Here is a 23,196-nt window from a genome sequence, read left to right on the forward strand (position 1 = left end):
TTTTTCTTTTCTTGTTTGGTGGGTAGGGGGGGGATTCCTTTTTTTCATTTAAATTTAATTAATTAACATACAGTGTATTAGAGTTTCAGAGGTAGAGTTCAGTGATTCATCGGTTGCATATCACACCCAGTGTTCATTCCATCAAGTGCCCCCATTCATGCCCATCCCCCTAGTTACCCCATCCCCTCACCCACCCCCCCTCCAGCAACCCTCAGTTTGTTTCCTGTAGTTAGGAGTCTCGTGGTTTGTCACCCTCTCTGTCTTCATCTTATTTTATTTTTCCCAGGTTTGTTTCTTTTACTAACCAGAATCCTGCTGTATGCGTTGTCCTTTGATGTGCGCGTTGGAGATGTTCTCAGCCTAGCACGCTCCTTTTAAACATTATATATTCCACACAATTAGTATCACGGTTTGGGTTGCTGTTATAATTATGCCCACTTTTTTGCACAAACTTGAGCAAAGGAGCTGGGATTTGGGGCAAAGAGTGTCCGTTTGAGCTCTTGGCAATCTGTGGTGAAGGTGTGTTGACTTGGCGTTGAGCAGGTGGCAGGCTGTGCATGGTGACTCGGGCCGAGTGAGGCTGGACTATGAATTTGGGACCCACCGGTCGATGGCCTCATGTGTGACAGGGACATGGCTGGTTTTGATTTTAACTTTTGGTTTTTGTGGAAACTCTATCTCTCCTTCTATTCTAAATGAATACTTTGCTGGATAGAGTATTCATGAGTGTAGATTTTTTTCCTTCTAGCTCTTGGAATTTATCATGCCACTCTCTTCTGGCCCGCCAAGTTTCTGCTGAAAAATCCACTGATAGCTGTATGGGGTTTCCCCTGTATGTCACTCCTTTCCTTTCTCTTACTACTTTTAAAATTCTCTATTACTACTTTTGGCCATCTTATTTACTTTGTGTCTTGGTGCAGATCTTTTGGGTTGTTGGGGGCTTTCTGTGCATCCTGGATCTGGATCTCTCTTTCCTACCCCAGATTGAATAAGTTTTCAGCTATTATTTCTTCAGAAAAATCTTCTGCCCCAATTTCTTGCTTTTCTCTTTCCGAGATCCCTATCATGAGACTGTTATGCTTGACTGAGTCAATGAGTTCCCTGGGTCTTTTCTCATTTTGTGTATTTCCCACCTCCCCCATCACCTTAGCTTGATTACTTTCCAGTACGCTGTCTTCCGGGTGGCTGATCCATTCTTCTACTTCCTATTGTTTGCTATGTATTCCAGGTGGTCTATTTTTCTTTCTATTTGGTGAGGCCAATCACTCTACTTGGCTCTCTTTTTTTTTATTAACATATAATGTATTATTTGTTTCAGGGGTACGGATCTGTGATTCATCAGTCTTACACAATTCACAGCACTCACCATAGCACATACCCTACCCAACGTCCCTCACCCAGCCACCCCATCCCTCCCCTGCTGACCCCCCAGCAACCCTCAGTTTGTTTCCTGAGATTAAGAGTCTCTTATGGTTTGTCTCCCTCTCTGGTTTCATCTTGTTTCATTTTTCCCTCCCTTCCCCCACAGTCTCCTGTCTTGTTTCTCAAATTCCTCATATCAGTGAGATAATATGATAATTGTCTTTCTCTGATGGACTTCTTCTGCTTTGTATAATACCCTCTAGTTCCAACAACATGGTTGCAAATGGCAAGATTTCTTTTTTTTTTTTTTAATATTTTATTTGTTTATTTGACAGCTAGAGAGCACAAGTAAGCAGAGTGGCAGGGAGAGGGGCAGAGAGAGAAGCAGGCTCTCTGCTGAGAGCCCGATGCAGGGCTCGATCCCAGGACCCTGGAATCATGACCCGAGCCGAAGGCAGCCGCTTAACCAACTGAGCCACCCAGGCACCCCAAGATTTCATTTTTGATGGTTGCGTAATATTCGTGTGTGTGTGTGTGTGTGTGTGTACCTGTCTTCTTTATTCATTCATCTGTTGATAGACACCTAGTCTCTTTCTATAGTTTGGCTATTATGGACATTACTGATATAAACATTGGGGTGCAGGTGCCCCTTCAGATCACTACACTTGTATTTTGGGGGTAAATACCCAGTAGTGATTGCTGGGTCATAGGGTAGCTCTATTTGCAACTTCTTGAGGAACCTCCATGCTGTTTTCTCAAGTGGCTGCACCAGCTTGCATTACTACCAACAGTGTAAGAGGATTCCCCTTTCTCCACAACCTCGCCAATGTCTGTCATTCCCTGACTTACTAATTTTAGCCCTTCTGACTGGTGTGAGGTGGTATCTCATTGAGGTTTTTTTATTTGGATTTCCATGATGGCAGATGATGTTGAGCACTTTTTCATGTGTCTGTTGGCCATCTGGATGTCTTCTTGGCAGAAATGTCTCTTCATGTCTTCTGCCCATTTCTTGATCAGATTATTTGTTCTTTGGAAATTGAGTTTGATAAGTTCTTTATAGATTTTGGATACTAGCCCTTTATCTGATATGTCATTTGCAAATACGTTCTTCCATTCCGTCAGTTGTCTTTTGGTTTTGTTGACTGCTTCCTATGCTGTGCAAAAGCTTTTGATCTTAATGAAATCCCAAGAGTTCATTTTTGCCCTTGCTTCCCTTGCCTTTGGCTATGTTTCTAGGAAAAAGTTGGGGCAGCTGAGGTTGAAGAGGTTGCTGCCTGTGTTCTTCTCAAGGATTTTGATGGATTCCTGTCTCACATTGAGGTCTTTCATCCATTTGGAGTCTATTTTTGTGTGTGTATGGTCCAGTTTCATTCTTCTGCATGTGGCTGTCCAATTTTCCCAACACCATTTGTTGAAGAGACTGTCTTTTTTCCATTGGGCATTCTTTCCTGCTTTGTCGAAGATTAGTTGACCATAGAGTTGAGGGTCCATTTCTGGGCTCTTTGTTCTGTTCCATGGATCTATGTGTCTGTTTTTGTGCCAGTACCATACCATCTTGATAATGACAGCTTCGTAATAGAGCTTGAAGTCCAGAATTCTGATGCCACCAGCATTGGTTTTCTTTTTCAGCATTCCTCTGGCTATGTGGGGTCTTCTCAGTTCCATACAAATTTTAGGATTATTTGTACCATTTCTTTGAAAAAAGTTGATTATATTTTGATAGGGATTGCATTGCATGTGTAGATTGCTTTAGGTAGTAGTGTAGACATTTTCACAATATTTGTTCTTCCAATCCATGAGCATGGAGGTTTTTTCATTTCTTTGTGTCTTGCTCAATTTCTTTCATGAGTATTCTCTAGTTTTCTGAGTACAGATTCTTTGCTCGTTGGTTAGATTTATTCCTAGGTGACTTACAGTTTTGGTTGCAATTGTAAATGGGATCGACTCCTTAATTTCTCTTTCTTCTGTTTTGTTGTTGTTGTGTAGAAATGCAACTGATTTCTGTGCATTGATTTTATATCCTGACACTTAACTGAATTCCTGGATGAGTTCTAGCAGTTTTGGAGTGGAGTCTTTTGTGTTTTCCACATAAAGTGTCATATCATCTGCAAAGAGTGAGTGTTTGACTTCTTCTTTGCCGATTCAGATGCCCTTTATTTTTGTTGTCTGATTGCCAAGGCTAGGACTTCTAGTGATATATTGAATAGCAGCGGTCATAGTGGACAGCCCTGCTGTGTTCCTGACCTTAGGGGAAAAGCTCTCCATTTTTCCCCATTGAGAATGATAGTCGCTGTGGGTTTTTCATAGATGGCTTTTATGATATTGAAGTGTGTGCCCTCTATCCCTACACTGTGAAGAGTTTTGATCAAGAAAGTCACCTGGGTGGCTCAGTGGGTTAAAGCCTCTACCTTCAGCTTGGGTCGTGATCCCAGGGTCCTGAGATCGAGCCCCACATCTGGCTCTCTGCTCCGTGGAGAGCCTGCTTCCTCCTCTCTCTCTGCCTGCCTCTCTGCCTACTTGCGATCTCTGTCTGTCAGATAAATAAATAAAATCTTTAAAAAAAAAAAAAAAAAAAGAAAGGATGCTGTACTTTGTCAAATGCTTTTTCTGCATCTATTGAGAGTATCATATGGTTCTTGTTCTTTCTTTTATTAATGTATTGTATCACATTGATTGATTTGCAGATGTTGAACCAACCTGGCAGCCCTGGAATAAATCCCACTTGGTCGTGGTGAATAATCCTTTTGAAATGTACTATTGGATCCTATTGGCTAGGATTTTGGTAAGAATTTTTGCATCCATGTTCATCAGGGATATTAATCTGTAAATCTCCTTTTTGATGGGGTCTTTGTCTGATTTTGGGATCAAGGTAATGCTGGCCTCATAAAATGAGTTTGGAAGTTTTCCTTCCATTTCTATTTTTAGAACAGTTTCAGAAGAATAGGTATTAATTCTTCCCTAAATATTTGGTAGAATTCCCCTGGGAAGCCATCTGGCCCTGGGCTCTTGTTTGTTGGGACATTTTTGATGACTGTTTCAATCTCCTTACTGGCTATGGGTCTTTTCAGGTTTTCTATTTCTTCCTGATTCAGTTTTGGTAGTTTTTATGTCTCTAGGAATGCATCTATTTCTTCCAGATTGTCAAATTTGCTGGCATATAGTTGCTCATAATATGTTCTTATAATCGTTTGTATTTCTTTGGTGTTGATTGTAATCTCTCCACTTTCATTCATGATTTTATTAATTTGGGTCCTTTCTCTTTTCTTTTTGATAAGTCTGGCCAGGGGTGGGGGTGGGTATCGATCTTTTTAATTCTTTCAAAGAACCAGCTCGTAGTTTCGTTGATCTGTTCTACTGTTCTTTTGGTTTCTACTTCATTGATTTTTGCTCTGATCTTTATTATTTCTCTTCTTCTGCCAGGTTTAGGCTTTATTTGCTGTTCTTTCTGCAGCTCCTTTAGGTGTAGAGTTAGGTTGTATATTTGAGACCTTTCTTGTTTCTTGAGAAAGGCTTGTATATATTACTCTATACTTTAGTTTTAGGACCGCCTTTGCTGCGTCCCAAAGATTTTAAACAGTTCTGTTTTCATTTTTAATTTGTTTCCATGAATTTTTAAAATTCTCCTTTAATTTCCTGGTTGACCCATTAATTTTTTAGTAGGATGCTCTTTAGTCTCCATGTATCTGGATTCTTTCCAACTTTCCTCTTGTGCTTGAGTTCTAGCTTCAGAGCATTGTGGTCTGAAAATATGCAGGGAGTGATCCTAATCTTTTAGTACCAGTTGAGACCTGATTTGTGACCCAGGATGTGATCTCTTCTGGAGAATGTTCCATGCACATGTTCCATGCACTCTAAAAGAATGTGTATTCTGTTACTTTGGGATAGAATGTTCTGAAGATATCTGTGAAGTTTATCTGGTCCAGTGTGTCATTTAAAATATTTATTTCCTTGTTGATCTTTTGCTTAGATGATCTGTCCATTTCAGTGAGAGGAGTGTTAAAGTCCCCTACTATTATTGTATTATTTTCAATGTTTCTTTCATTTTGTTATTAATTGGCTTATATGATTGGCTGCTCCCATGTTAGGGGCAGAGATATTTAAAATTGTTAGATCTTCCTGTTGGATAGATCCTCTAAGTATGATACAGTGTCCTTCCTCACCTCTTATTATAGTCTTTGGCTTAAAACCTAATTTCTCTGATATAAGGATTTCCAGCTTTCTTTTGATGTCCATTAGCATGGTAGATTGTTTTCGACCCCCTTATCTTAAATCTGGAGGTGTCTTTGGGTCTAAAATGAGTCTGTTGCAGATAGCATATCAATGTGTTTTGGTTTTTTATCCATTTTGATACCCTGTGTCTTTTGATTGGGGCACTTAACCCATTTACATCCAGGGTAACTATTGAGAAATAGGAATTTAGTGCCATTGAATTGCCTGTAAGGTGACTATTACTGTATATTATCTCTCTTCGTTTCTGGTCTGTTACTTTTAGACTCTCACTTTGCTTAGAGAACCCCTTTCAATATTTCTTATAGGGCTGGTTTGGTATTTGCAAATTCTTTTAGTTTTTGTTTGTCCTGGAAGCTTTTTATCTCTCCTATTTCCAGTGACAGCCTAGCTGTATATATTCTTGGCTGCACATTTTTCTCATTAGTGCTCTGAATATATCATGCCAGTTCTTTCTGGCCTGCCAGGTCTCTGTGGATAGGTCTCCTGTCAATCTAATGTTTCTACTATTAAATGATACAGTCCTCTTGTCCCGAGCTGCTTTCAATATTTTTTGTCTTTGAGACTTGTAAGTTTTACTATTAGATGACAGGGTGTGGACCTATTTTTATTGATTCTGAGGGGGAGTTCTCTGTGCCTCCTGGATTTTGATGCTTGTTTCCTTCCCCAGATTGGAAAAGCTCTCCCCCAGTATACCTTCTGCCCCTCTCCTCTTCTTCTGGGATCCCAAGTATTATAACACTGTTTCATCTTGTGGTATCACTTATCTCTCGAATTCTCCCCTCGTGGTCCAGTAGTTGTTTGTGTCTCTTTTGCTCAGCTTCTTTATTCTCTGTCATTTGGTCTTCTATGTCACTAACTCTCTCTTCTGCCTCATTTATCCTAGCAGTAAGAGCCTCCATTTTTTATTGCACCTCATGAATAGCCTTTCAGATTTCAACTTGGTTATATTTTAGTTCTTTTATTTCTCCAGAAGGGGATTCTCTAGTATCTTCTCTGCTTTCTTCAAGCCCAGCTAGTATCTTTGTAATCGTCCTTCTGACTCCCAGGTCCAACAACTTAAGCTTACTAACGTCTGTACTGATTGTGCCCCTGGTAGTCAGTCCTGCCTCTTGTTCTTTTTTTTTTTTTTTTTAAGATTTTATTCATTTATTTGATAGAGATCACAAGTAGGCAGAGAGGCAGGTGGGGGTGGGGAGTGGGCTTCCTACTGAGAAGAGAGCCCGATTCGGGGCTCGAACCCAGAACCCTGGGATCATAACCTGAGCCAAAAGCAGAGGCTTAACCCACTGAGCCACCCAGGTGCCCCTTGTTCTTTTTATTTTTGAGGTGAGTTTTTCTGTTTTGTCATCTTGTCCAGAGAAGAATAGATGAATGAGCAAACAAAATGCTAACAGGGTAACAAAGACCCCAGAAAAAAATACACTAAACAAATCAGAAGAGACCCAAAACTGGGGGAAAGAAAGGAAAGAAAAAAAAAAAGTATTATTGGGCTGGTGAATAGAACAGAGCCACACACTAGATTTTAGATGTATTTTGGTCTGTTAGAAGGAACTGTATACCGAAATTTTAAAGAAAGAAAAACACATACATACAAAAAATAAGGTTAAATACAATGAAGGGATAGAATATGACTTCTAGAAAGTGATGGCTTTTCTGTTCATGGAGCTGCTGCTCTTCTCCAATCTCCTGTTGAGTTTGTAGGTGCGCGAAATGATTTTATCACTCTCTAGCTGAGTTCCTGGGATCCGACGAAATTTAGGCAGCCTGCTTCTCTCCCATCTTGCTCCTCCCAAAAATGCACTCATTGGTTCTTTTCACATTGCCTGTCTCTTGGTGGCGGGTCTTGTAGAGGCCCTGAACTGTTTTCTGAATGCTAGCAAGTATCTTTATGAGCATTACTTTGAATTCAGTTTCGGACATACTGCATATCTCCATCTTGCTCAGGTCTCTTGCTCTGATTTTGTTCTGCTTTTCATTCGGGATATATTCCTCTGTCTCCCCATTTTGTCTATTGTGGCGTCTGTTTCTGTGTCCAAAAGGTCAGCTGCGTCTCCCGTACTTGAAAGCAGCAGCTTTATGAAGAAGTCCTACAGCTCAGTGTCCCCTTTCCACCAGAAAATGGGGCTTCAAGGGTGTCTCCTGCATGTCACACGGGTGTCCTACCACCGTGGCAGACTGTGTGTGCCCTCAGTCCAGGCTGCAATGGCTCCTTGCCTGTTGCGGGCAGAGTCTGGCGCCTGTGGTGCTAGTGGCCAGTCCAGAGCTGCCCCGGGTTTGAGTTGAGTCAGAGCAGATGTTTACCAGAGATGAAGTAGCAGCAAACCGCAGGCACCGTCCCTCGAGAAGCTTCTGTCCGTGGGCGGGGCCTGCAGTCTGACCAGCTGCCTACCCTCAACCCGCTGCTGGGGTCACAGTCAGACCGGTGCGTGTGGTTCTCGTCCCCTCTCCCCGGAGCACGACTCACTTGGGAGCGATGCTGACCCTTGTCCGGGCTGCTGGCACACGGCCAGTCTTGGGGCCCTGCTTTGATGGGATCTTGCCGAGAGCGACTAGAGGGGGCGGATCTGCTTCGCAGTCTGTTCTGCCAGTTATCAGGTTGCTTTCCGGGTTATTTATGCCAGTGCGGGTGCTCTCGAGGCGGCCCCGCAGTAAGAGGTGAGCGCAGGGTCCTCCTACTCCGCCATCTTCCCGGCAGCCTCGGACATGGGTCTTCCGTCTGTCCCTTGGTTGCAAGTACAGAGGAACCCCTTCCCCCCTCCACAGGGGTGCGTTCTGAGACCCCCAGTGGGTGCCTGAAACCACGCCCAGCACCAAACCCTGTGCATACCAGGTTTTTTCCTAGACATACCTTTGTATAATAAAGTTTAATTTATAAATAAGCCCAGTAAGAGATGACCAGCAATAACAATAACATGGGACCATTATTAACACTGTAGTGCCCTGTCGTGAATGTGCTCTCTCTCTCTCTCTCTCTCTCGCTCTCAAAATATCTGCCTGTCCCCTACTCACCCTGCTTCTTGTGAGCACAGGACATGCCACAATGCCCAGAGGACAGGAGGAAGCGAGGGGGGTGACGTAGGCCTCTGACGCAGCATCAGGCTCCCACGGACCTTCTTATGGGGATCGTGACCAGAATCGTCTGCTTCCAGACCGCGGTCGACTGCAGGCCACTGAAACCACAGGAAGAGAGATCACAGGGGAGGGGGGACCACCGGAGGCCTTCCCATCTCGGGGTCCCCACTTTTATCCTCTTCCCCTGCCTTCACTGTGGTCTTCTTCTCCCTCCCCGCCTCCAGCCTCCAGCCCCCAGCGCCACGACAAACGCCCTTCCCTCCCGCCCCACACGACCGCCATCTAAAATCACCCCGTGACTTATTTCCTTCCTTGACAGTGTCCACCTCCTCTGCGAGAACATCCGTGCCCAGAGAGGAAGAACTTTGTGCTGTTCATCCTTCCCGCACCACACGTGGAACCATGGCCAGGTACGCGGTAAGCTCAGAAAGAAAAAAAAAAAAAAAAAACTAAACTCTCTGTGTCCCCGGATGCCGCATGGAGCTCTGAGGCTGCTTAGAAACAGGATTCCCCAGCCCACTTCAGCATCTCCCACTTGAGAATGTTCCGTGAAAGGAGCAAAGGGTGCCCCTGGCTCCACAGCCTCCCCCCCTGCCCCCTCCCTGCCTGCAACTTCCGCACGTCTAGCTGCAGGGTCCAGGGCCTCAGCCGTATCGTATTTTCCTCCCTGGCGCATTGTTGTAGTCAGTGTTTAAGTCCAAATCATTGTCTCTCAAGAGCTAGCAGGGAGTTTTTCGGCTAATCTCTAGTGTAAATAGAAGAATATCCTAGAAATATAAATACCGCTCTCTTGTTCATGGACGGCCACCTTCTCCTTGTGTCCTCATGTGGCAGAGTGGGTAGGGAGCCCCGTGGGGCAGAGGGGCACGGAGCCCATCATGGGAGTTCCACCCTTGCAACCTAATCACCTCCCAAAGGACCACCTCTAACACCAGCGCATTAGGGATTAGGCTTGGAAATAAGAACTTTTGGGGTGACACACATTCAATGTATGGCGGCACATTTAACAGAATTCTATCTCGAGAACTAAGGTTAAATAAGGGCATTTTCAGAAGAACAAAAACTGAAAACTTTAGGGGCGCCTGGGTGGCTCAGTGGGTTAAAGCCTCTGCCTTCGGCTCAGGTCATGATCCCAGGGTCCTGGGATCGAGCCCCACATCGGGCTCTCTGCTCGGTGGGGAGCCTGCTTCCCCCGCCCCGCCCGCCTCTCTGCCTACTTGTGATGTCTGTCTGCCAAATAAATAAGATCTTTAAAAAAAAAAAAAAAACTGAAACCTTTAGCTGCCAGTAGCCCAAATGAAAGACCTTCTAAAGGAAACAGTTCAGGAGGAATGAGAGTGACCCCCGCATAGGAAGGTCCGAGATGCAGGAAGGCCTGCGAGGTGGGGCAGAAAAGGAGGCGCCGGTGAATCTGGACGGTCACTGGGCACTGAGCGTATCCGCCTCCTACGCAGCCTCCATGGGAACAGAACTAACACCCACACCCAAAGAGCATGTGAATTAGCAAGAAGGTGACCCGGGTTAAAATAGACCATGGTGTCTGCACATTCGGGCAGCTCAGGGAGGTGGTAACGGTTAAGATCATCATGCAAGAGCATCGAGTTGCAAGTGCAGAGTACAATTCCCAAGGTAATCGTGTAAGAGTAAACATAGGGGCTATGAGAGAGAGAGAGAAGTAATAAAAAAATTTTCAAATTTTACAGACCAGGAAAAACAATTATATATAGATTAACCAATTGATAGATAGGTAGATTGGTTGGATGGATGGATGGATGGATGGATGGATGGATGGATGCATGGTTGGATGGATGGTTGGTTGGATGGTTGGTTGGATGGATGGATGCATGGTTAGATGGATGGTTGGTTGGATGGTTGGTTGGTTGGATGGATGGTTGGTTGGATGGTTGGTTGGATGGATGTAGATAGAATAGATCAGATAGGTAGGTAGGTAGGTAGATGGGTGGATGGATGGATGGATAAATGATAAGGCAGGTAGGTAGACAGAATAGATAGATAGATGATAGACGGACAGAGTAGATAGATAGGATGAATAGATGATAGATGAAGAAAAGAAAGAGTTCACAAGGAATGTAAATGGGATAAACATCCCAATTAAAGAGATGGTCAGACTGCAGAAGGAGAAACCCAGCTACATGCTATTTACAAATAACAAAACCAAACACCCCCCCCCCCGCCGCCAAAAAGCTAATCCATTAGAACGTGAGAAGATGAAAGGTAAAGGGATGGAGAAAGTCACATCAGGCAAACACTCACAGAATAAAGATAGAGTAGCCATATTCGTGCCTGATAAAACAGTCTCGAAGTCAAAAAAAGAAATGACTCGGGATAGAGAGGGTCACTTCACCGGGAAGAGACGGTTGGAAGACAGCGGGCGCCCAAGCAAACAACTTGGCACCAAGTGCTGCAGGTGCTTCTCCACTTTCCCCGCGGAGGGTCCTGCCTGTGGACACCCAGCTCAGCCTCTGGCTGCGGCGTCCACGGCCAGAGAAGAGGATCCGTGGACGGGCAGGCTCTCCTCAGCTCTCCGGGCACCTAAGGAACCAGGAGCTGGAGTCAGAGCTGCTTCCCACACTCGGGGGGAGAGGCCCGGCGTGTTGGGATGAGTCCTCCCTTTACAGGCTGGGGGACGGGAACACGGAGAAGAAAGAAGGGGCAGGTCGCCTTCAGAAGGCAGAGGTCCTGACTTTGCTAAATCCAACATTTCTTGCATTTTGTTCTCAGCACCTCAGGATCTGGAGGATTTGGGCAAACGGTGACCTGATGCGGTCCTTCGGTTTCAAAGATGAAGAAAGCGTGCAGGGAGGCGATTGCAGGGATGCGGTAAGTCACACACATGGATGAGGTATCCGTGTACCTATATGATCGGTCATATCCACACAGTGACCCAGGAGAGATTCTGAAAAGAAATGAATCCAAATGGTAAAATGGCAAATATCCCCTGAATAAAGAAAGGGGGGGGGGAACACCTCTATCAAACAACCCCGCTAAATTAAAAAATGGTTTTAAGCAGACCAGTAGGTCTGCTTTCGCTGCGCAAAGGGCCAGCAAACAAGCAGGTTTCACACGGTGTGCTCCGCCTTGAAATGTCAACTTGCTGCCGACTCAGGTAATTCATCACCGAATTGAAAGCATTACATATGGGAAGAGCAAAAATCTAATTCCAGCTCATTTCAATAAGAATTGATCTAAGAGTTCATTACATAAAGTAATTTTTACCAACACAACCTCGAAGGCGTGCTTCGGCGAGGATTAGACTCTCTCCTGATAGCTGAAACTGCAAAGGGGAAATTTGTATGCAGATAGCCTGACGCTAAGTTGCAGATCTCTTGGGTTCACATTAAGTGCTGGTTTTTTTTTTTTTTCCTAATGTTTGCTCCATATTGGAGATGAAGGTTAGAGCGGTCTAGAGAAGTAGAGTTGGGGGTTATTTTTAAAAGGGATCCAAAGTCTAGGTTTATTGGTCTCTAAGAGCTGTGTGACCTAGTCGTGTGACCTTAGTCATGTAACTTTGCTTCTCTGAGCTCCTATTCAGTGAGAATATGTCTATTTCCTGGGGTAATTTAATAAGGAATTGAACATAGAGCACTTAGCACAGGTTGGAGTTGCTGATGAAAGGTAGCTTTCAGAAAGCTCTCCAAACCCTGGTTCACCAGCCTGAGATACCAAGATAGTCTCTACCTGGCCAAGTGTCCTTAAAGATCAAGAGTAAGTATATGTGGGATGCAGTTACTGCTAGATCCAGCCACCGCCCCTGGGGGTGGGCTTGCACAAATGCCTCCAAGATCGGGAGCCCCAGCTTTGTGTTGAATTGGCAACTGCACTGGGGTTCAGGTAGTGGGACCCAGGCCCCTCATTTCTCAGGCACAGCATATCAAATTGGCTTGTTCTATCGCATATCAAATGGGCTTTCTGGACTCAAAGAACAGGTCTCTAGCCAAATTCAGATCTCAACTGGGGCAGTTCATTGGGATCATCAGAAGTAGGGGGTGAGGTTCTTTAAAAAAAAAAAAAAATGCCTGGGCTACCCCCAAAACCAATTAAAACAGACTCTCTGGGTATGGGTGCCAGATGTCAACATTTTTTTATAAGCTCCCTGGGGATTCCAATGGACAGACCAGGTTTCGAACATCTGGAGCTAACGGGTGGTAGAGAAACAAAGCTGGAGGTTGCAGAATTGGGTGGATGGCCTTTCCCTACATGTGTCCCCCAAAACGTCTGCTACCGGCTTGAAGGCTAATGTGAACAAGAAGTAAAGGAACCAGAGATTTCCCCCCAAAAAACACTTGCCGGAAGCAAGGCAATAGGTGTTCTGCCCAAGTGGGCTTTCTAGTTAGCACAGGCAAGGTCAGGCAAACAGCTCTTTTCAGATCGCCAAAAAGGCCTGATTTCAGTCTCTGCCTTGGTCAGCAGATCTGAGCCCCCGTCCCATAAGAAATCCCTTTGTTGACTTTTGTCCTTCAAGAGCAGGCACTTTTTTTTTTTTTTAAGATTTTATTTATTCATTTGACAGAGAGGGAGAGAGATAGAACAAGAAGGAGGAGCAGCAGAGAGAGAGAAGCTAAGCTCTCTGCTGACAAGGGAGCCTGATGTGGGGTTCAATCCCAGAACCCCGAGATCATGACCTGAGCTGAAGGCAGCTGTTTAACCACATGGGCCACCCAGGTGCCCCTGAGACCAGGCACTTTTAACACCAATATGAAAGAGAAAAAGTGTTCTGACTTTGGGGACTATGCATGGTTACGTCTCGCTGGGCTGGGCTGGGCTGGGCTGGGCTGGGCTGGGCAGGGGGTGCATGGAGGGAGGAACAGGGTCCAGGATGCTGTAGGAGGAGAGCTGGGAAGGTTCAGACCTCAACAAGCCTCTCTTCTCCCGCAGGTTTGAGGGCGACAGCGAGCCTAGGAATGTTTTAAGCAGAAGAGGCCTCTAGACAAATCGTCATTTCCGGATCCGTACTATCCAGGCCAAATGAAGAATGAGCTGAATGGGCATGGCCAGAGGCAGGAAGACCAGGTAGGAGCTGATGGGTGGAGCCAAGGTCAGGCACGCCTAGGACCGTGGTTCTCATGGAGCTTGTGGTTTCTTGTGGTTTTCGTGGCTCTCATGGCTTTGGTGGTTCTTGTGGTTCTCGTGCCTTACTCCTAGTGTTTCTGCTTCCGTGGCTCTGGAGAAGAGCCTGAGCACCTGCCTTCCTACTTGCTCTTGGGCTGGTGGCTGTGGCTGTGCACCGAAATCCCCCGGAGACACGGCCTGATTCAGGTGGTCTGGGGTGGGACCCAGACACGGGCATGCGAAAGCCCCCATGGGATCCTCAGGTGAGAACCAATCCCTGTGGCTCCGAGTGCGGGCCTGCGGCTCGGCAGCCTCCGGAGCACGTTAGAAATGCAGAGTCTTGGTTGGGCTCCATCCCAGACCGGGAGAATCCGCATCTGCATCCCGACAAGCTCTCGGGTGATTCTCGTGGCGCCTGTGAGAGTTTGAGGCGTGCTGTCAAGTATCGTCTGGCCGGCAGATGCCAGAAGCATGGGGTAAACTCAGAAACAGGCCCAGGGAGGAGAGATTTCTTTGTTCATCCAAGTGGACTGTAAGGACCCACAGTGTGTGACCCTCACGATGTGACCGTGACCCTCCGTGTGGGACAGACACCTGCTGGGCGGAGTGCTAGGGAATCGGGGCAGGCAGCTGACCTCAGCCCATCCAAACGCTACAATAATAAAACAAGGGGCCTCGAGCTGTCACCTTAAAAGCTCTCGAGGTGCTTCGGATCCCAGGAGGCTGGGTTAGTCGCTCGTGAGCGGCCCGGGAATGAGGACACCATCCCGGCACACGGCAGGTTCTATCAGTGCTGACGAGCAATGCCCAGTGCCGCTGCTTTGGAGCCGGACCTTCCAGGGTGGACAGGGTCACTGCAGGCGGAAATGGGAGAGGACTCAGGGGAGGTCAGAAGCTGGAGCGTGCAGAGGGCCAGAGAGTAAATATTTGAGGCTTTGCAGACCGTGTGGTCGCTCAGCTCTCTCCCGCCATGTGGTTGTTGATCTGTAAACAGGCCTGCCGTGGGCCAGACCAGTTTATCTCCAGCAACAGGCGGTGGGCTGTGTGGGGCCGCGGCGAGCCGGCCGCTGGTCTAGAGCAAGAGGGGCAGGCAGACGGAGGTGGGGCACACAGGGTAAATCGGAGGTCGCTAGCAGGCCGAGGGGGAGCAGACCTTGAAAGAGGAGTGGCAAGCGGGTGCGGGACTTCGGAGCGTGCAGTGAACGGCTCGGCTCGGAAGCCAGCTTGCGGGGAGCGAAGTGGGAAGAAGCAAGTCAGGGGATCTGGGGAACTGGGGAGGGGAGACAGGCAGGGGGCCAGGCAGACGTGGCCAGGCAGATGGTTCCCCAGAGAGCTGTGGAGGACAGGGAGCGCGAGTGAGGAAACGCTCTGGCCAAGGGATCTGCAGGGCTGAGGGTCAGGAGCGGGGTGGGGAGTGGGGGACTCACAGACAGTGTCAGTTCCTGGTCCCAGAGTCACTGGGAGGATGGAGGCTGCTGGGCCAGGCCGGAGGGAGCCAGCAGGATCTGCAGGCACGTGGTGAGCCAGATCTGGGCGCTTGCGGGAGTGCATGGAGCACAGCCAGGCCCACCGCAGCCTGTCACCTCCCGTCACACCAGAGCACCCAGGCAGCTGCAGAAAGCTTTCCAGAAAAGCAGGAGAAAGTGTTCAAACGCAGGGCTTGCCTGACGGTCGCTGTTCTGATGGCTGTGAATCTGGGAGACAGAACTCACCTGGGATGTGGGTGCGGAATCCCAGCCCACCGAGGCTGGAAGATGCCTTGGAGCCGTGTCCCTCCAACCTCAGGGTGTCACGAAGCCCCTGTGGGTGATGTGAAGGGAGGGTCTGGCTCCGTGGGCTTGATGGGGCCAAGACCCCATTTCGAAGGAGGGTACCTATGTCGCCTGCTGCCAGCCTCGAACTAGGCTTTGAGAAGCAAGGCCTTGGAGATGATCTCCACCTCCCCCTCTTGCCTCTGAAACAAGGGCAGACCCACTGAGTTACTCCTTGTGGGGCACTATCATACCAGCCCCTGGGGACTCTGAGGAACCATGACAAGTAGTTCGGACTGGGAGCCCTTGAGAGGCGGCGGGCACCGTCCCACATGGGGACTCATTTACTCCTCACCGTGGCCTCAGAGGTGGGTGCCCCCAGGGCCCTGTTCCCCCACGATTTGGGGACCTAAGAGCAAGGCAGTCACACTCCTGAGCCAAAACTCCACCCCTGAGGCCCACACAGGGAAGCCAGGGGCTCTGCAGGGCAGGACCACAGGCCCCAAATGGGGGCGTTCCCCTCCCCCAGGGCTAGGCCACTTCTTCTGGAAAATTCCAAACTTCTGCTGCGACGTGGGACCCGAGGCAAGATGACCCTGCTAAGTCCGGGGGGCTGGTAGGGGGATCGGCCCGCGTCAGGGACACCCCGGGGCGCGGGGAGCCGACTCGAGCGGTGCTGGGGCGGCACTAGGTCGGCCCGTCGAAGAGACCCTTCCGCGGAGCTCCTGCAAAGCACACAAATGACCCCAAATGAAAGGGAAATAATTTAGTGGAGAATTTTGTGGCTGGTGCGTATTTTATGGGCAGTGTTTTCAGGAGCGGCTCTCGGCCGCCGGCCCGGGGCGCCGTCCCCGCCGCGCGCTGCGATGCTGCCACCTAGTGGCGACGGGCGGCGGCGGCGGCTGCGGAAGTGAGGCGTCCAAACCCCGCAAGAGGCTGGGGAGGCGGCATCCTGCGAACAACCAGTCTGGGCGGTGGCTGTTTTTAGCTGGGTCTCTCCTTCTGTGCCACTTTCATCATGGAAACCGGCTCTCTAGACCCAAAAAAAGCCGCGACGTGCTCTGCAAAAGCTGTTCGAGGGCCAATTTTAGCTGCATTTCTTGGAATTTGGGCTCCCGGGAGGGAGGAGGGATGCGTGGTTCCCAGGAAGTTGGGCAGCTTCTGAGAACCTAGAACCTGGCGGTTGGTTCTGGCCATGAGGGTGTGAGATGATGGATCCCTTGGGTTCCAGCCCCCCGTACCTGGCCCTGCAAAGGAAAATGTATTTGTGCGGCGTTTAGAGGTGGCAGCTACTGTGTCCTTGGGAACTTTCTCCTGTATGATTAAGATCTCTCTTTACATGGACCATTTCACTGAGGCTTCAACCCTAAGAAGAAGTGTACAAGTTACACCCATTTTACAGGTGAGAAAATCAAGGCTTGGGAAAGTCCAATGACTTAGCCAAGGTCACAAAACTGGTTACCAGCAGAGAGCCATGATTTGAACTCTAGAGCCTTTGTGTTAACACAGAACTCAAACAAAGCAATGGATTAAGAGTGGAAAATCGTGAGTTCATCCACACAGTGCTGCCAATTCACTGTGTGATTCCGAGCAGATCGAGGACTCTCTCTGGGTCTGTTTCCTCTATGATAAAACAGGTATGGTATTCATGGCTTCTGCTTCTCAAGGCTGAGTGGGGATCCAAAGGAAATCCTTGAGCTACATCCTTTGAGCTAGCAGTTCATTCCCCGGCTTGGGGGCCACCCAGGCCCTCAGATTCTTCTAAAGATTCCAGGAGCTCAATGGAGATAAACTCAGGACCCCCGCAGGGGAAAGAACCCCTTAAATGGTCACTGCCTTTGTTTAGTCCCTGGTCCAGCTCCAGTTTCTAGGATTCCAGTTCCCACCCTGCCCCTGGTCCCCGTCTCCTTTGGGGCCTGGTTCTCACCTGTCAAACGGGCTTTTAACTCTGACACTACGTTGGCACCTTGTTCCAGGATGTAAACTGTGTGCTAGAGTCAATCTTCCAGGCAGGTGCATGCACTAGAATATCCATCTCATCCTGATTTGTCCAGCACTTTGCCTGTTTCAATGTTGACATTCCCTGTCCCAAGAAACCCCTTAGTTCTGGGTGAACCGGGACGACTGGTCCCTCTATGGGGACACGAGAGGGACACGAAACCTCAACCATGACCAGCAGACTAGATGTCCCCATTTTTTGATGCACCGACACCCCTTGCAACCCTTTCCGGGGCTGGAAATGATTTGTGCTTGGCTGGGGGGCTTAGGCCCTAATGGGCCATCAGCCAACTGCTGGGAATAAAGAGGCCTCTGTGTCAGGTCCTCTTGCTAGGTACTGGGTGCACAAAAGTGGACCAGATAGCAGAGGCTGTGGCTCTTTGGTCAGGCAGAACCTGCTATGCTTAGGGACGGGGATGGGGGAAAACCAGAGAAGGACCCTAAGGCAGCTGGAGAGGACAGGTGTCAGAGAGGCCTTCGGGAGGATCTGAACCAAGTTGGGCCCACAGAGCTGAATTACGCAGGTAAGGAAGGGAAAAAGGGAAGACCCAGGTTTTGTTGGCCACACAAGCCTGTGCCCTAGGTGTCAGCCTGACCCCAGACCAGACTGCACAGTCTCCCAAATCCCAGAAATATCCCAAGTCTCCTCCTCCCCCTCCCAACACGACCCAGTCCCTACTCACCTGGTAACACAAAGAGGACATTACCTTAGTCGAGAGCTCCTAGGCTTTGTCCTTGTCCCCATAGGTCCAAGTTAGTGCCTAAGATTTTGGATAGGGCGTGGGATGCATCTCAGCAACCCCATGCCAAGCCTCGAAAATTCCAGATTATTGGTTTATTCTGCAGGTGGAAGGACAGGCCCACCTTTCCCAGCCTTTGCCTTATTGACGGGGGGCTATCACCCAGCCAAGATCTGGGAGCACAGCTGATCACTGGAGTCATGACCCAGTGGTTCTCAACTGGCCGCGTAGCGTCTTCCGGAGAATATCTGGCAATGCCTGGAGACCTTTCTGGTTACCCTGACTGGCAATGGGGGCTGCTCCTGTCATGTGATGGGCAGAGGCTCAGGGGGCTGCTAAGCATCTGCAGAGCACAGAACAGCCCCACAATAGAGAATCATTCGGTCCAAAACATCAGTACAGCCAATGCTGGAACACCTGCCCTCCATAACTGACCACTGAGGGCCCTACAGGTAGCCACCAGGCAGGTGTTAAGCTGTTCCCTGACCTCCTAGACCAGTATTTTTCCTGGTCCCCGACCCTCAGTGCTGACCCCAGGCCTGCAAGAGAAAGATCCAGTGGCATCTCAGCCCCTTCCCGCTCCCCATTCATCCTGCACACGCTGGCTGAGAGCCTCTGCCCTCAGGAGCACCCAGGCTCCCAGCTCAGGCAAACTTTGGTCCCCTCATGTCTGGAGATACGGGCAGTGTCACCAGTGGCACCTCCCACCTTGTGCAAAGCAGGTAAAGGTGACCCCCACACACACTGAGACTGACTGTATGTCAGTGGCCACATGCAGTGTCAGAACACAGCGAACAGTCATTGCCACTTCCACACACGGAGCTCACTTGGGGCGGACTCTGGGCTGGGGACCTTACCTGGGTCATCTTGTTTTGCTCTTGTCACCCCTGTGAAGTAGTGTTAGGATGAGCCTCTGCGAATTCCAGAAGAGGAAGGTGAGGCTCTGTCGTTGAATGTCCACGTCAGGCTTGGAGCTGCCTGACTCAAGAGATAGCAGAGCAGGAATTAAACCCATGGAGGCTGATTCCAGAAAGCAGATGCTTAACAAGTCCCCTGTCAGCTGGGAAGAAAACTTCAAAAGCTCAGGGAGGAATGGGCATTTTTAGAGCTCAGGGAATTGCTTGAGGCAGAAAGTTTCTGGCAGGGAATAAAGACAGGCTCTGAAAGCATGAGATGTCAGTCTGAGCACCTTGACCTAGACACTGGAGACCTGGAAAAGCACCTCGGTTTCCTCTAGTGGTCAAACCCAGTTCGTGGCTAGCATAGGGAGACGCGCCACACAGGAGTGTGGGGCTTGATGAAATTGATCGGTGACGTCTGCTTGGGTTCTGGGAGGAAGGAGTAACAGCGTGCACACAGGCAGCTGAACACAGACACATACACACACATGAACACGCGCAGAGATGGGAATATGCACACACTTGTCCAAATACACAACCTCACACACTCAGAGACACAGGGATGTACACATACACCCACAGATACATACAAGGAAACAGGCACACAGACACACACGAGGCTTGCTACCTAAGCTGCTGAGGACAAGAGAACCCCAAACTCACACTACCTCGAATGATGACCCTACACATTTTTTGGACTAGTCTCCCTACAAAGAAGTCTCCCAAGTTTAAAAAAAAAAAAAAAAACACAAGTGTTTAATACCCGCCTCCTAGCACCTTCCGTGCTGGCGTGGGCTTCCCACATCACCATGGAAACTGTGCCACCCGGCACTTGCCATTCAAAAACTTTTGTGGCATTCAAAAACATTCACGGATGTCAGAATGACATTGATCCGTTCCAGATAGGTGACCCTAGTTTTGAACACGGTTCCAAGGACTCCTGGAAGGCAGAATGCAAAATGACTTTCCCGACGCGGGGTGAGTCACCAAGAAAAGGCAACATTGTCAGTCCACAGGGCTGGAGATTTCCGGTCTTGAATGCTGCAGGCAGCCCTGCCCATCGAAGAAGAAAAGATGCCCCAGAGGAAACAATCACCTTGTAGCTTTATAATAAGGGCCTGCAGTTTCATTCTCACCAAATGTCTGTTAAAACATATAACGGAGTTCTCTTTTATATTAGGTTCGTTGATAGCATTTCATGTTATCCAATGGGCCTTCAGAATAAAATCTTGATTTGTAACATGAGGCTTTTAGGAACGATGGGTGCTCCGAGGCGCGCAGAAGTGAAGTAAGCAGCCCTAGATCACACAGGGGACTCGGGATGTGAATCCAAGTCTGATCCCCAAGCCTGGACTTTGTCCTGCAAGTTGCTCCCATTCTGTAACTCCCCTTCCTGTGAATGGGGAGCTGATGTTCTAGATCCCATGCCAGACCCGTCTCCTTCTTTATGTCCTTGACCCCACCCCCCACCCAACCCCCAACTCTGCCTTTCCCTCTTCCCCACTACTTGTGTCTCTCCGTGTGTTCATCTCCTAGGACTGCCCCAAACCGGGTGATTTCAACAACAACAACAACTGTATTGTCTTCGAGATCTGGAGACCAGAGTCTAAGATCAAGCCGGAGGCAGAGTCAGGTCCTTCTGAGGGCTGGGAGGATGAACCCTTCCAGACTTCTCTCCTGGCTTCTGGTGTTCCTGGTAAGGGGCTTCACACTGATCTCCGCTTCTGTCCTCACACAGCTAGGACCAGGGTCCCAAGGTACTCACTCCGCCGCTGGCAAGGGACATCTTGGGGCCCCCATCCAAGAGAGTTCTTGGGGAAGACCTCGCAGAAAGGGTCCCGGCAAGCTGCGAAGGGAAGCCCCCCCACCCCCGAGGACACCTAAAGTGGGTTCTTAGAGATTCCACTTCTAATGTTACAGAGCATTTCAGTCCTGTTTATTGAGGCAGTTTGAAATAGCCAGTATCTAAGAAGCAACCTTGTGGTTCTGAGGGAAAAAATCATGCCGGTCTGCTCTCTCTCTCACCCATTCACACGTGCGCGCATGCACGCGCTACACACACACACACACACACACACACACCCCACGCTCTGCCAGCAAGTCTCAACCAAGGTATGGTGTTGCGAGCAGTTGTGAGGTGTGTCACCAAGTAATCTGTTGCTAAGAATAAATTTAGTCCCAAATGTTGCAAATATATGTACAAGTAGATTCAAGGTTATTCCCGTGGAACATCAGCCTCACTCACTGCGTTCTGATTACGTATCTCCAGCAGGAGCGGGAAAACAAGCACGTACGGCCAGAGCAAGGCACTGGAACGAGAAGCCTAGAGACAGCCTCTCTGTGCCCCACGCCCTGGGAGATACGGACGGAAATGTCAAGCTTTCTTGTCTGTACTAGACACAGATGCATGTACTGGGGCTAGACCTGCCCCAGGAGGAAAGGAGGTGCACATGACCAACGGAGGTCAGGAAGGATTCCCAGTTATCGTCCAGCCAGCTGATAAAACATGTTACATCTGATCTCAACAGGTCTTGGCAAGCGTGGGAGGGTGGAGAGAGGACTTCCCTCCAACATGGGAGAATGGAGCACTGTCCATCTGGATGCTGTTATCTTCCTGACCTCAGTTCCTGTGGCTTTCCCACTTGGTCACTCGGCCCTAAAATCTCCTCATAATCACCAGGAATGTCCCTGCCTCAGGGCCTTTGCACTCGCTAGCGCCTCTGCCTGGAATGCTCTTTTCCTAGTTCCCCGCGTGACTCATTCCCTTTAAGTGTTTAGTCCCAGGTCACATATATCCTGAGCCATATTTTCATACACACACACACACACACACACATACACACACACACACACACACACACACACACTTTCCTCCTCTGTCCGCCCTCTTCTCTGCCCTTCGTCCATAGCGTCCACAGACCACCAGAAACACATGCGTTTTACCTATCCCTTTGTTTCTCACCTGCCTCCCCCAACACACACCTCCACAGTATGTCAGCACCAAGAGGGCAGGGACTTTGTGGCTTACTTGTTCCCTGCTGTGCCCCCCAAAGTTTGGAGCAGTTCTGCCCCGGATGGGCAATGCCTCTTTGTTGAAAGAATCAAGATTTCAAATGCAAGAGAACCTTTGATTTCGCTTTTTAAGAAATGCTCTGCACTTGTTTTCTGTGGTTGCCTAACAAATGAACAACTTAAAACAGCACCCACCTATCAGGTCCCGGCTCCCTGGATCGGAGCTTCAGCCTGGTGCGGCCGGAGTCCCTGCTCAGACTGAAGGCGAGGGGGGGTCTCGGGGCCGCTGCGCTCTTTTCCGGAGCTCAGGACCTTCTTCCACGCGCATTCCTGTTACTGGCAGAAAGCGGTCCCTGATGTCCTCGCTGGGTGTCCGCTGCGGGGCGCTCTCAGCTTCTAGAGCCGCTCGTCTCCACGAGGACCCTCCATCTTCATTCAGGTGTGGCATTCTCTACCCCTTCGGGCTTCCTGATTCGCACCTTCCCGCTTCCTCTTCTGCGCCCAGCCGGGGGACAGGCTCGGCTCTTGAAGGGCGCGTGCACTCGGGCCGCCTGGGTCACCCGCACGTCTGAAGTTAGCGGACTTGGGACTCACGCGCACCTGTAATACCCCGTCCCAGCAATACCTAGATCCGTGTCCGAAGAGCCGGACAAAGGGAATCCAGGAACATCTTTATGACTCCGCCCCCTCCACCATCCTAGGCAAACAGCCCACAATGGGCACGAGGAGACAGAGACGAGTGTGCTGGCTGTGGAACTAGTTAGAAAAACATAGGACCCGCTCCTCCCGCCACCGCCGGTCGGTCAGCAGGAAACGGGACATTCCACAAGCGTGGGAAGAAAACAATGAAATTGCATATCACTACCCTAATTGCAGAGGTAGGGCTTACAGCCACCAATAGAAGGGATCTATAAACATAAATGCATAAATGCATACCTGTTTTTTGAGTTGGAGAAAGCTGAGGCCCCACTTACGGGGTGCCTGGGTGGCTCAGTCATTAGGCGTCTGCCTTGGGCTCAGGTCATGATCCCAGGGTCCTGAGATCAAGCCCCCCATGAGGCT

At 49.0% G+C, this 23,196-nt stretch overlaps 2 long non-coding RNA genes across 9 annotated transcripts in view; one reads left to right on the forward strand and one right to left on the reverse strand.

The window, feature by feature from the left end:
* The window catches only part of LOC309854715, a 97,622-nt gene extending 83,973 nt beyond the window's left edge, over positions 1 to 13,649 (forward strand). For all 4 annotated transcript variants that reach the window (XR_014306374.1, XR_014306375.1, XR_014306376.1 and 1 more), the window contains 3 exons: positions 8,984 to 9,074; positions 11,407 to 11,505; positions 13,561 to 13,649. This is a non-coding gene — a long non-coding RNA (uncharacterized lncRNA). The remainder of the gene's footprint in view (positions 1 to 8,983; positions 9,075 to 11,406; positions 11,506 to 13,560) is intronic.
* Positions 13,156 to 22,977, reverse strand: LOC309854714. 5 transcript variants are annotated; one of them, XR_014306369.1, is made up of 5 exons: positions 17,413 to 22,977; positions 15,447 to 16,732; positions 15,162 to 15,355; positions 14,422 to 14,588; positions 13,156 to 14,149 (listed from the first exon to the last, which is right to left on the reverse strand). It is a non-coding gene; the product is annotated as an uncharacterized lncRNA (long non-coding RNA). The 5 variants fall into 5 exon arrangements; XR_014306371.1 differs by having other exon boundaries at positions 14,067 to 14,149; positions 15,447 to 20,175; positions 22,330 to 22,977; XR_014306372.1 differs by having other exon boundaries at positions 14,067 to 14,149; positions 15,447 to 20,265; positions 22,330 to 22,977.
* Positions 22,978 to 23,196: the final 219 nt, after the last annotated feature.

This window comes from Mustela nivalis (assembly GCF_964662115.1).
Source record: "Mustela nivalis genome assembly, chromosome: 19".
Lineage (NCBI taxonomy): Eukaryota > Metazoa > Chordata > Mammalia > Carnivora > Mustelidae > Mustela > Mustela nivalis.